Below are 11,336 nucleotides of genomic sequence, written 5' to 3' on the forward strand. Positions count from 1 at the left end.
TTTACCTAATTACTTACAGTATTTTTTTAAATAGAATTTTTTACTTGTATAATTTAGATGAGTAATACATACTTTTTATAGTATGTTGTAGAACTCGTCTCGTTCCTCCTAAATAACAATCAAAATTATGTTTGTTATTATCTTCGTGCAAAGGAACCTACAGTAGTTTTTTAATCAGATAATTGTTTTTCCTTCAACACTCCCCTGTTATTTCAACAGCTCTCCCTTGAGTTTGCTTGTCTTAGAAATAGACCTTGTTTGATAAACAAAGACATGTTACCCACTTATTCAATAATAGGTAACAACTGCAATATTGTACTGTATGAAAAGAGTGCCCCTCCCCCTTCTAATGTTGACATCAGTAAATCTAGCAAGCTCATTTTGCTAGATGTATGATGTATACCAGGCTTGTATCCTCCAGGTCCATTTCCATACTCCGTGAAGACTTCTGAAACCATCTTGGATGCCATTACGGAATTGACCCGGAGACCCGGAGAAAAATTCACGAGGGGGAGGGCCAGTCAACACTCCTCTCCCCAAAGTCAGACGGTTGTTTGGATGGTCTGTTTTTTTTTTTTTTTTTTTTTCTTATTTTTCCGAAAACTACGCAGGAGTGAGAGGGGTTAAGCACTACGAAAAAAAAAATTGAATAGAAAAAAAAAAAAAAAAAGAAAAAGAAAAAAGGCCATTGGCATAGGATCGAACCCGACCTGAAAAACAAAACGGAAACCATACATACGGATTACCCAATCGGTATGGCAGCACAAGGCTTTTACGGAAGGCTGTAAAGAACCCGAAGGCCCCAAGCACCGATATTTCCGGCGAATATGCTGTACAACACTCTTGCAAGGTATTCCGACCCGCGCATTAATGGGGAGGACAATAACCAGGATCCCAGGCCTGTAATACGGTTACGCCACGCACAGCTCGCTGAGATAGAGGATGAAAAAAATACAGGTCTATTTGGGCGTCTTGAGTCCCTTGGGGGCTCGCTATGTCGGCGCGTGGCATCGTAACGCACGGGCGCATTGTCTTTTATCGTGTACAGGACATCAAACAAGCGAAGAAAGAAAAACGTTTTTTTTTTTGGGAACCGTTTTTTTATATCATGCAAAAAGCGAAAATAAATAGAAATAAATAAAGTGCGATTTGGCGATTCTGTTTTTCTTTGTAGAGCTTATTAAGCTATTCACCGGCCTAAATATTCATAAAAGAAAATAAAAAATGCAATGAAGGACGTAAGGGGGAGAGGTTTGTAAAATCGCATAGAATATCGACAAAATCCGCAATACTGTCTACGCTGACTAAGTATAGCTGTATTTCACTTTAACCCTTTCACTCCTGGGTACTTTTGAGCAACATTGTAAGAAAAACAGACTGAAAACAGAAACCTCCCCCCCTATTTCAAGTCCAACACTACCAGTTAAGCTAAGCTACCGCTGACCCAAGACGGTATGCCTTGAAGTTTCCAACAATGTACTGCGGTGCCTTTTCTTTGTAGCGACGGCACTGCTACAGCCTGTTGCTTACAACAGTTTTGCTTGTAATTTGCTTAAAAATTACAGCTTTTTCACATCTGGAGAGTGCCTTAGGACATCATGAAGTTTTTTTGGGCATAATTAATGCTGTGCTTATGGATGTTTGCACGCTGAGGTTGATTCAATGGGATAATTCCTTGTCTGGGCTTCACCAAGTGAGGAAGGAATTTTCTGGTGAATGGCCTCATAACTCTCCAATGTGGGCCATCTTTGCTACCCAACCTTATTCAAAAATTGTTTTCAGGCTTATTCTGGGTTCCTTGGACCTGGAAATGTTTTGTTTGGCTTCGGGGCAAAGAGACTTAAAAAAAAAACTGTTATGATTCTGGGGGAGGAGATTGCCCGCCTGTCTGTCAAGGTGTTTCCAAGACTCCCATGATGCAGTGCAGGCATGCAAAATAGGCTAACAATGGTGACTCGCTTCTAATGGAGGTTCTAGCATTGATTATTGTGACTGATTGCTGTAAAATGGGACCTGACGGAGCGCAATAAAGGTATCCATTGGTGACTTGATCTGTGTTTGCTTGTCTCTATTTGTAGTTCGGAATTTTGTGTCTTTTTTGGTAAGGAATGTTTCTAAGTTTAAGCATTTTATTACGAATTGGTCAGCAATTAAGGTTGATATTTTGACAAAAGAGTCGATTCTATTACATTGCTAAGATGGGCTTTTGAAGGTCGTCTATGCCTTGGATGAATCTATGAGTATCCGGGTCTGGTGATGTTTAGTTTGCATTTTTGACGTTTTGGAGTTGGGCCTATATTTTACAGCGTCTCAGGGTGTTATGGCAATGAAAGACTTAAAGGGACAGCGTCATGGTACTGCGCATGTCAGTGTTTATTGTAGGCTTTTAATCGCCTACAAATAGTTGAACTTTTTAAAAGCTGTCAATACCTTGTTAAAATAATATGCAATATTTTATTGAATGCAATATTTTATAGAAACTACGTTTATTGACAGTTTGTGGTCATTTTCTTTGAATTTAAGTCCCCCACATGTACCAAAAGCTCATAAGTCAGTATTAGAGTTTACTAAATTTCATTGTATCAGGGTCAGAGAGCTATTGAAAGCACTTACCATGGCACTGCCCCTTTGAATAGCTGTAAAAAAAAAAAAAAAGGGAAGAGAAAATAGCTGGATGGGGTCTCTGTTGGTTTTGTTTTAGTTTTAGTTTTCTTTTATTATAATTTTTTCTGGGGTGGGGGAAGGGGGAATTCAGCTTAAAATTGCCTGTGGTCAATTCAACCAACTAAGCAACTAGTACAAAAGATGTTGGTTTTGCAGTCTTTTATTCAATACTTTCAAGGTTATCATGCAATTCTGTAGTTTGACTGGAAATATATACTTTTTTTCTATTCATTTACAGTTCTATATGTACAGTGTGACCATAGTCATGATTACAATTATTTATAATAATTTTTACCCACTAACAGAAACCAACTTGACTGCAAAAAACTCACTGTAAAGCATAAGATATTAGGCATTTCTTTCATGTGGCTGTGAGGTTGACCTGTCAACATCTACAGGGGCCACACTCAACTCGGAATCATAGGGGTCCATAAAAGCAAGGTGTCGCAGAACCTTTTCCTGCCTTCCTTACTCTCCTTCACCAGGAACACCTGTGCAGCCGACACCCTTAGGTGGATGGGGTGCACAGGTGCTTTGGGTGTGGCCCTGAAGATGGCACAGTGACCACAAGATGTACCAGAATGAAATTGTATATACTGTAAAAACATGTGAGTAGAAAACAGTCAATAGCCATGGAGTTTTCAGTGTGTTGTACATGTTATACATGTTTTAGGATTTACCTAATTACTTACAGTATTTTTTTAAATAGAATTTTTTACTTGTATAATTTAGATGAGTAATACATACTTTTTATAGTATGTTGTAGAACTCGTCTCGTTCCTCCTAAATAACAATCAAAATTATGTTTGTTATTATCTTCGTGCAAAGGAACCTACAGTAGTTTTTTAATCAGATAATTGTTTTTCCTTCAACACTCCCCTGTTATTTCAACAGCTCTCCCTTGAGTTTGCTTGTCTTAGAAATAGACCTTGTTTGATAAACAAAGACATGTTACCCACTTATTCAATAATAGGTAACAACTGCAATATTGTACTGTATGAAAAGAGTGCCCCTCCCCCTTCTAATGTTGACATCAGTAAATCTAGCAAGCTCATTTTGCTAGATGTATGATGTATACCAGGCTTGTATCCTCCAGGTCCATTTCCATACTCCGTGAAGACTTCTGAAACCATCTTGGATGCCATTACGGAATTGACCCGGAGACCCGGAGAAAAATTCACGAGGGGGAGGGCCAGTCAACACTCCTCTCCCCAAAGTCAGACGGTTGTTTGGATGGTCTGTTTTTTTTTTTTTTTTTCTTATTTTTCCGAAAACTACGCAGGAGTGAGAGGGGTTAAGCACTACGAAAAAAAAAATTGAATAGAAAAAAAAAAAAAAAAAGAAAAAGAAAAAAGGCCATTGGCATAGGATCGAACCCGACCTGAAAAACAAAACGGAAACCATACATACGGATTACCCAATCGGTATGGCAGCACAAGGCTTTTACGGAAGGCTGTAAAGAACCCGAAGGCCCCAAGCACCGATATTTCCGGCGAATATGCTGTACAACACTCTTGCAAGGTATTCCGACCCGCGCATTAATGGGGAGGACAATAACCAGGATCCCAGGCCTGTAATACGGTTACGCCACGCACAGCTCGCTGAGATAGAGGATGAAAAAAATACAGGTCTATTTGGGCGTCTTGAGTCCCTTGGGGGCTCGCTATGTCGGCGCGTGGCATCGTAACGCACGGGCGCATTGTCTTTTATCGTGTACAGGACATCAAACAAGCGAAGAAAGAAAAACGTTTTTTTTTTTGGGAACCGTTTTTTTATATCATGCAAAAAGCGAAAATAAATAGAAATAAATAAAGTGCGATTTGGCGATTCTGTTTTTCTTTGTAGAGCTTATTAAGCTATTCACCGGCCTAAATATTCATAAAAGAAAATAAAAAATGCAATGAAGGACGTAAGGGGGAGAGGTTTGTAAAATCGCATAGAATATCGACAAAATCCGCAATACTGTCTACGCTGACTAAGTATAGCTGTATTTCACTTTAACCCTTTCACTCCTGGGTACTTTTGAGCAACATTGTAAGAAAAACAGACTGAAAACAGAAACCTTCCCCCCCCCCCCCCGTATTTCAAGTCCAACACTACCAGTTAAGCTAAGCTACCGCTGACTGAAAATTGTTTTCAGGCTTATTCTGGGTTCCTTGGACCTGAAAATGTTTTGTTTGCCTTCGGGGCAAAGAGACTTATATAAAAATTGTTATGATTCTGGAGGAAGAGTTTGCCTGCCTGTCTGTCAAAATGTTTCCAAGACTCCCATGATGCAGTGCAGGCATGCAAAATAGGCTAAGAATGGTGACTCGCTTCTAATGGAGGTTCTAGCATTGATTATTGTGACTGATTGCTGTAAAATGGGACCTGTCGGAGCGCAATAAAGGTATCTATTTGTGACTTGATCTGTGTTTGCTTGTCTCTATTTGTAGTTCGGAATTTTGTGTCTTTTTTGGTAAGAAATGTTTCTAAGTTTAAGCATTTTATTACGAATTGGTCAGCAATTAAGATTGATATTTTGACAAAAGAGTCAATTCTATTACATTGCTTGGATGCGCTTTTGAAGGTCGTCTATGCCTTGGATGAATCTATGAGTATCCGGGTCTGGTGATGTTTAGTTTGCATTTTTGACGTTCTGGAGTTGGGCCTATATTTTACAGGCGTCTCAGGGCGTTATGTCAATGAAAGACTTAAAGGGACAGAGTCATGGTACTGCGCATGTCAGTGTTTATTGTAGGCTTTTAATCGCCTACAAATAGTTGAACTTTTTAAAAGCTGTCAATACCTTGTTAAAATAATATGCAATATTTTATTGAAAGCAATATTTTATAGAAACTATGTTTATTGACAGTTTGTGGTCATTTTCTTTGAATTTAAGTCCCCCACATGTACCAAAAGCTCATAAGTCAATATTAGAGTTTACTAAATTTTATTGTGACAGGGTCAGAGAGCTATTGAAAGCACTTACCATGGCACTGCCCCTTTAAATAGCTGTAAAAAAAAAAAAGAAAAGAAAATACCTGGAGGGGGTCTCTGTTGGTTTTGTTTTAGTTTTAGTTTTCTTTTATTATTATTTTTTTCTGGGGTGGGGGGTGGGGGAAAGAGGAATTCAGCTTAAAATTGCCCGTGGTCAATTCAACCAACTAAGCAACCAGTACAAAAGATGTTAGTTTTGCAGTCTTTTATTCAATACTTTCAATGTTATCATGCAATTCTGTAGTTTGACTGGAAATATATATATATTTTTTCTATTCATTTACAGTTCTATATGTACAGTGTGACCATAGTCATGATTACAATTATTTATATTAATTTTTACCTACTAGCAGAAACCAACTTGACTGCAAAACACTCACTGTAAAGCATTAGATATTAGGCATTTCTTTCATGTGGCTTTGAGGTTGACCTGTCAACATCTACAGGGCCCACACTCAACTCGGAATCATAGGGGTCCATAAAAGCAAGGTGTCGCAGAACCTTTTCCTGCCTTCCTTACCCTCCTTCATCAGGAACACCTGTGCGGCGACACCCTTAGGTGGATGGGGTGCACAGGTGCTTTGGGTGTGGCCCTGAAGATGGCACAGTGACCACAAGATGTACCAGAATGAAATTGTATATACTTTTAAAACATGTGAGTAGAAAACATTCAATAGCCATGGAGTTTTTAGTGTGTTGTACATGTTATACATGTTTTAGGATTTACCTAATTACTAACAGTATTTTTTTTTAAATATAATTTTTTACTTGTATAATTTAGATGAGTAATACATACTTTTCATAGTATGTTGTAGAACTCGTCTCGTTCCTCCTAAATAACAATCAAAATTATGTTTGTTTCTATCTTGGTGCAATGGAATCCACAGTAGTTTTTTAATCAGATAATTGTTTTTCCTTCAACACTCATCTGTTATTTCAACAGCTCTCCCTTGAGTTTGGTTGTCTCAGAAATAGACCTTGTTTGATAAACAAAGACATATTAATAGGGTGCTTTTTAACAGTAAATCCTTTGTTTTTTTCATTCCCATTCACATAAATACAACGCGAAGAATGAGGAAATATAGAAAGTATCCAAAGATAGCTCGGACTTACTTGACCTTTCCTATAAAGTATAAGAAAAGATAACTTAATTTAATGTTGAAGGTGGAGCGACTTTAATAAAATTTCAATAATAAAATACCTCATATATTTTGAAATGGTTAGAGCTAAAGAAATATATAACATCGCATCACTGCCTACCTCAATTTGCGCATACCCTTGAAGGAGGCCTTCGTGTTTTGTACCAAAACTCATCTAAAAATACATCATCCTCATAAAAATGCACGCTTACTAAATTTGCATAACTTTTTTCTTTGGAAAAAAGGAAGTAAAATTACAATTCAACACAAAACCCGACACAGTTTAATGAAATTTAACTTTAAAAATGTATGGAGGTCTTGCATTAAAACCGAGCGCGTTAAACAGCAGTCTCTGGTAAAAAAATACTGCGCAGTATACAACACGAAAAAATATAAAATAAACAATATCTCGAGGGTGTGTTCATTATTTATTGCCGAGGGGGGAGGGGGGGTCGTCAAAAAAGTTTCATCCCTTAAAAGTAGGAAACTTTTTTATTTATTGTTATTGAAATGAGTAATCAAAACGCAAGAAGCTGTTTCCTAGCGTTGCTAATTACATATTTAGGCTACATTTACTGCTGTTGAGCCGTGAAAGCTTTCCCACAAATGACAAATTCAACAATATTTATTACTCGGTAGCAGTTCATTTAAGCTTGACCTATAGGATCAATAAAAATTAAAAAAACTGAAATATATGCATTTGTTAAATATACTAGGATACAATACACCAAAAACTGGAAATCGACTATGCAGAGTCGATTTCCAGTTTTTGGTGTATTGTATACATTGTTCTGGTACTAAATCGCGACAGTTTGGGCTTTTTGATTTTATAAAATATACTAGGAATATAGTAAGGCAGGTTATTAGATAATGTCAATATGTAACAAGTCTGACACGGATACCTTTGCTTTGAACACCCCCGCGAGTACCAGATCTGGGAGGTCTATCAGATATGGACTAGTGATATGGCATGCAAAGATGCAGAGTCTGCCCTGAAGAAGTCTTCTTAAAGACGAAAATTTGGCAGAGTCGATTTCCAGTTTTTGGTGTATTGTATTCATTGTTCTGGTACGAGATCGCGACAGTTTGGGCTTTTTGACTCTATTCAAAAATGGATATAGGTATAGATACATACTCATCACTGTTTCAAAACGCCACAGGGCCACATTTGACTTATTACAGTAAGAAATACTATTTCTTGGTTGTTTTTTAATTAATGCATGATTTGTTTATATGTATCTATATTTCGTGTTATAAATGCAGTTTTGTGGATTTTTAAAGAGAAGGAGGGGGGTGGGGTCCAAAAAGTTTTTGGGTTTCTCCTGTGGGAGTCAACAAAATTTTGATGTTTGAAAAGGGGGGGGGGGGGTTGTACAGAAAACTCAAGTGGAGTGGTGCTGAATACCGACCCCATCCCCCCTCGGCCATAAATAATGCACACTCCCTAACTTCAGTCAATAGTCACTGAAGGCAGAAATATATCTAATTTCAATTTCTTCGTTGTGATTAATTCATTGTCTTTCCATTCGACATTACATCTGTTTTCTTTGCATCTGTTTCCTTTTGGCTTCTCATTAGGACTCCCAGATTTATCGTTACTGCTATGTAATTCGCTTTCCACTAGGATTTCATTTCCCTCTTGGTTTAATCTTGTTCTGTTTATTGAGGACTTTGTTTCTTTGTCATTAAGCTCCCTGGTGATATCATATTGGCAAATTGGCGAAGGAAATGTTGGGATAGTTGATTTATTCGCCTTCGAAAGAGAATCTCTCTCTTCGACACTGCCTTGTCGATTTTGTCGGTTGTTATCAATGAACAGAATACTTTCCCTTAGCTCGTTTAGAGGAGTACTCTTTCTTGTTTTTATCTTTGAGCAAACGGGCCGTCTTTCTTCTATCAATAGGCTACTACTAGGCAAAACCGTGATTGTTTTCGGGCCCTTGTGAGTTTTCGAGATTTTTTTCCTTTCTCCTTTAATTTCCAGAGCTGCTTTAAATTGCGTTGCAGGTGTTGCAAGGCGATGCTTTCTCAACATATTCACAATTTGTTCAAGGTTATGCGTCCCTGAAGATTCGTGAATTCTCCTGTTTGTAGCAGAACATGCAGCATGCCGCGATTCATAGCCCATTTGTGTTCCTTGTAACAATACAGAGCTGCCGCGAGTTGTCGTTTCCTTTGACCCTTTGCTATTAACCAATGTTCTATTTTGTAAACCGTACTTCACACGAAATTTAGCCGGCGGGAAAAAACACAGAGTATCATGTGTTGATATGTGTGGCAGAGACTTGGCATCTTCCTTTTTTCCATGGCCCCTATCCCGCACGATATCGTAGTGTAAATGCGAGTCAATCCCATTCATATATGTTTTAAGTTTTTGCTTTCCGAGGCGAAACATGTTCGCCGCCTCTTCCTTGTTCAGAGTGCTCGCTTGCTTTTAATACACAACGCAGCGAGGGATAAAAAGAACTACACATCCGACTCATCTGGAAAGAATACCAAATTAAAAGCTTTTGCCAAATTCAACATAGCCTACTCTGCCCGCGAAATCGCCACATATCAACGCAAAGTATTACCCTGACAACGTAGTGAAATGCACAGTTAAGGAAGCTCTGTCACTTTAAATTAGGTAAAATTCACACTTTTGTCATTACACGGAACTTTGCGAGACAGAAAAATACATTAAACAGACGGAAAGATTACACATGGAGTTAGCATTCGTCATCCCTAAATTGATGCAAATTTTACTGCAGTTTTGTTGACATTGACTCAGAGTGATTGGCAGACACCGGTCTGAGCTTTTCAGCTGCGGCGTAGCCGAGACAAAAATCAATTATTTTCCTTGGTGAATTACCGGTTAGAAATAAATTCTCTACGTGATTAGAAGATTAGGACGAAATCTATTGATCCTGGTTTTTGCGAAGGAATTCAGGCGTACATAGATGAGAAATCGCTTGTAACAAAAAAGAAAAAGATTAAAGCTTAAAAAAAGAACATACAACTTTTTTTATCCATAACAAACACTCTCTTTTAAATAAAATATCTTTATGAATTTTTATGGTTGAGAACATGCAAAACGTACCTCACCACTTACATAGCTCAAATGGGACTGACTGGGGGGGGGGGGGGGGGGTACGCAAGGTGAAAACTCATAGTCTTTGAAGAATCCTACTTTTTGGCCACTAAGAACCGCTGTGTACGCGCCTGTATATTGTAGATACCTAAACAGGGATATATAAAAGGGCCCAAGGGGAATAACTTTAATACCATCATAAAATACGCCTATTTTGAAATCGTAATACAGCATCGATGCCGCTTTAGTATGTGCTTGGATCTTTTTCAGCTGTTTTTTTTTATGATATCTTCTGAAAATCACCTCGTGCGTGATGCGTTTTCGTGAGTTTTCAATTCACATTTTATTGGGTTTCAAATTCTTAAATTAGATTAATGAGAGAAAATCTAATTGATGAGAGAAAAATAGTACCTTTCCATTGACGACTCTTCCCATGGTCCTTTGGGCAAACCACGATCCATTCCATGGTACACAGCGCTCGCTTTGCTCCACGGATAATTGAGGGGTCGTCCACACGAACACGGATTTAAAAGTATCCGGATTCGTTTCGCAGAAAACGCATAACTTGATTCGTGTACACGCTATCGTTTACGCATCGTGTTCGCCTGGATCCAGCCGTCCACACTAACATGGATATAAACGTTTGAAAACGATAAAATGTACAGGGTGACGTCATTTTTATGATATGTGCATGCTCAAAGCAGCGCGCGCCTGCTATATGACGCCCTTGTTTTTCATTTTGATACGGATTCGACCGTCCACACTAAAGTATACGGATTCATTTTGATTCACTTTCGTCAGCGTTTTTAAAAGTATCCGGATTCGCTGGATCCAGCGACGTGTTATTGTGGAAGGAAGGCCTAAACGTATCAAAAAGTATGCGGATTCAAACGAATCCGTGTTAGTGTGGACGGAAGGCCTAAACGTATCAAAAAGTATACGAATCCGTGTTAGTGTGGACGGAAGGCCTAAAGGTATCAAAAAGTATGCGGATTCAAACGAATCCGTTTTAGTGTGGACGGAAGGCCTAAACGTTTCAAAAAGTATACGAATCCGTGTTAGTGTGGACGGAAGGCCTAAACGTATCAAAAAGTATACGGATTCAAACGAATCCGTGTTAGTGTGGACGGAAGGCCTAAACGTATCAAAAAGTATACGGATCCGTGTTAGTGTGGACGGCCCCTGACAGAAGGTGGTGATATCTCCTTCCGATGGTAGACAGCGCGCGCTTTGCTCCACCGCTCATTGACATAATAAATACAAAAAAAAAAACAAATAGTCGTGTCGTGAACCAGAGGAATGAATACAATACACCAAAAACTGGAATTCGACTCTGCCTCTGTCTCATTGACAGAAGGTGGTGTTATCTCTTTCCCATGGTACACAGCGCGCGCTTTGCTTCACCTGTGTTTGTTCAGCAGACTCAAGTCTCGCATAAGACATCAGGTCAACTAAATAAAAGCATTGATTCTATTTATCCATTT

The sequence above is a fragment of the Nematostella vectensis genome, chromosome 7 (assembly GCF_932526225.1).
Source record: "Nematostella vectensis chromosome 7, jaNemVect1.1, whole genome shotgun sequence".
Classification (NCBI taxonomy): domain Eukaryota; kingdom Metazoa; phylum Cnidaria; class Anthozoa; order Actiniaria; family Edwardsiidae; genus Nematostella; species Nematostella vectensis.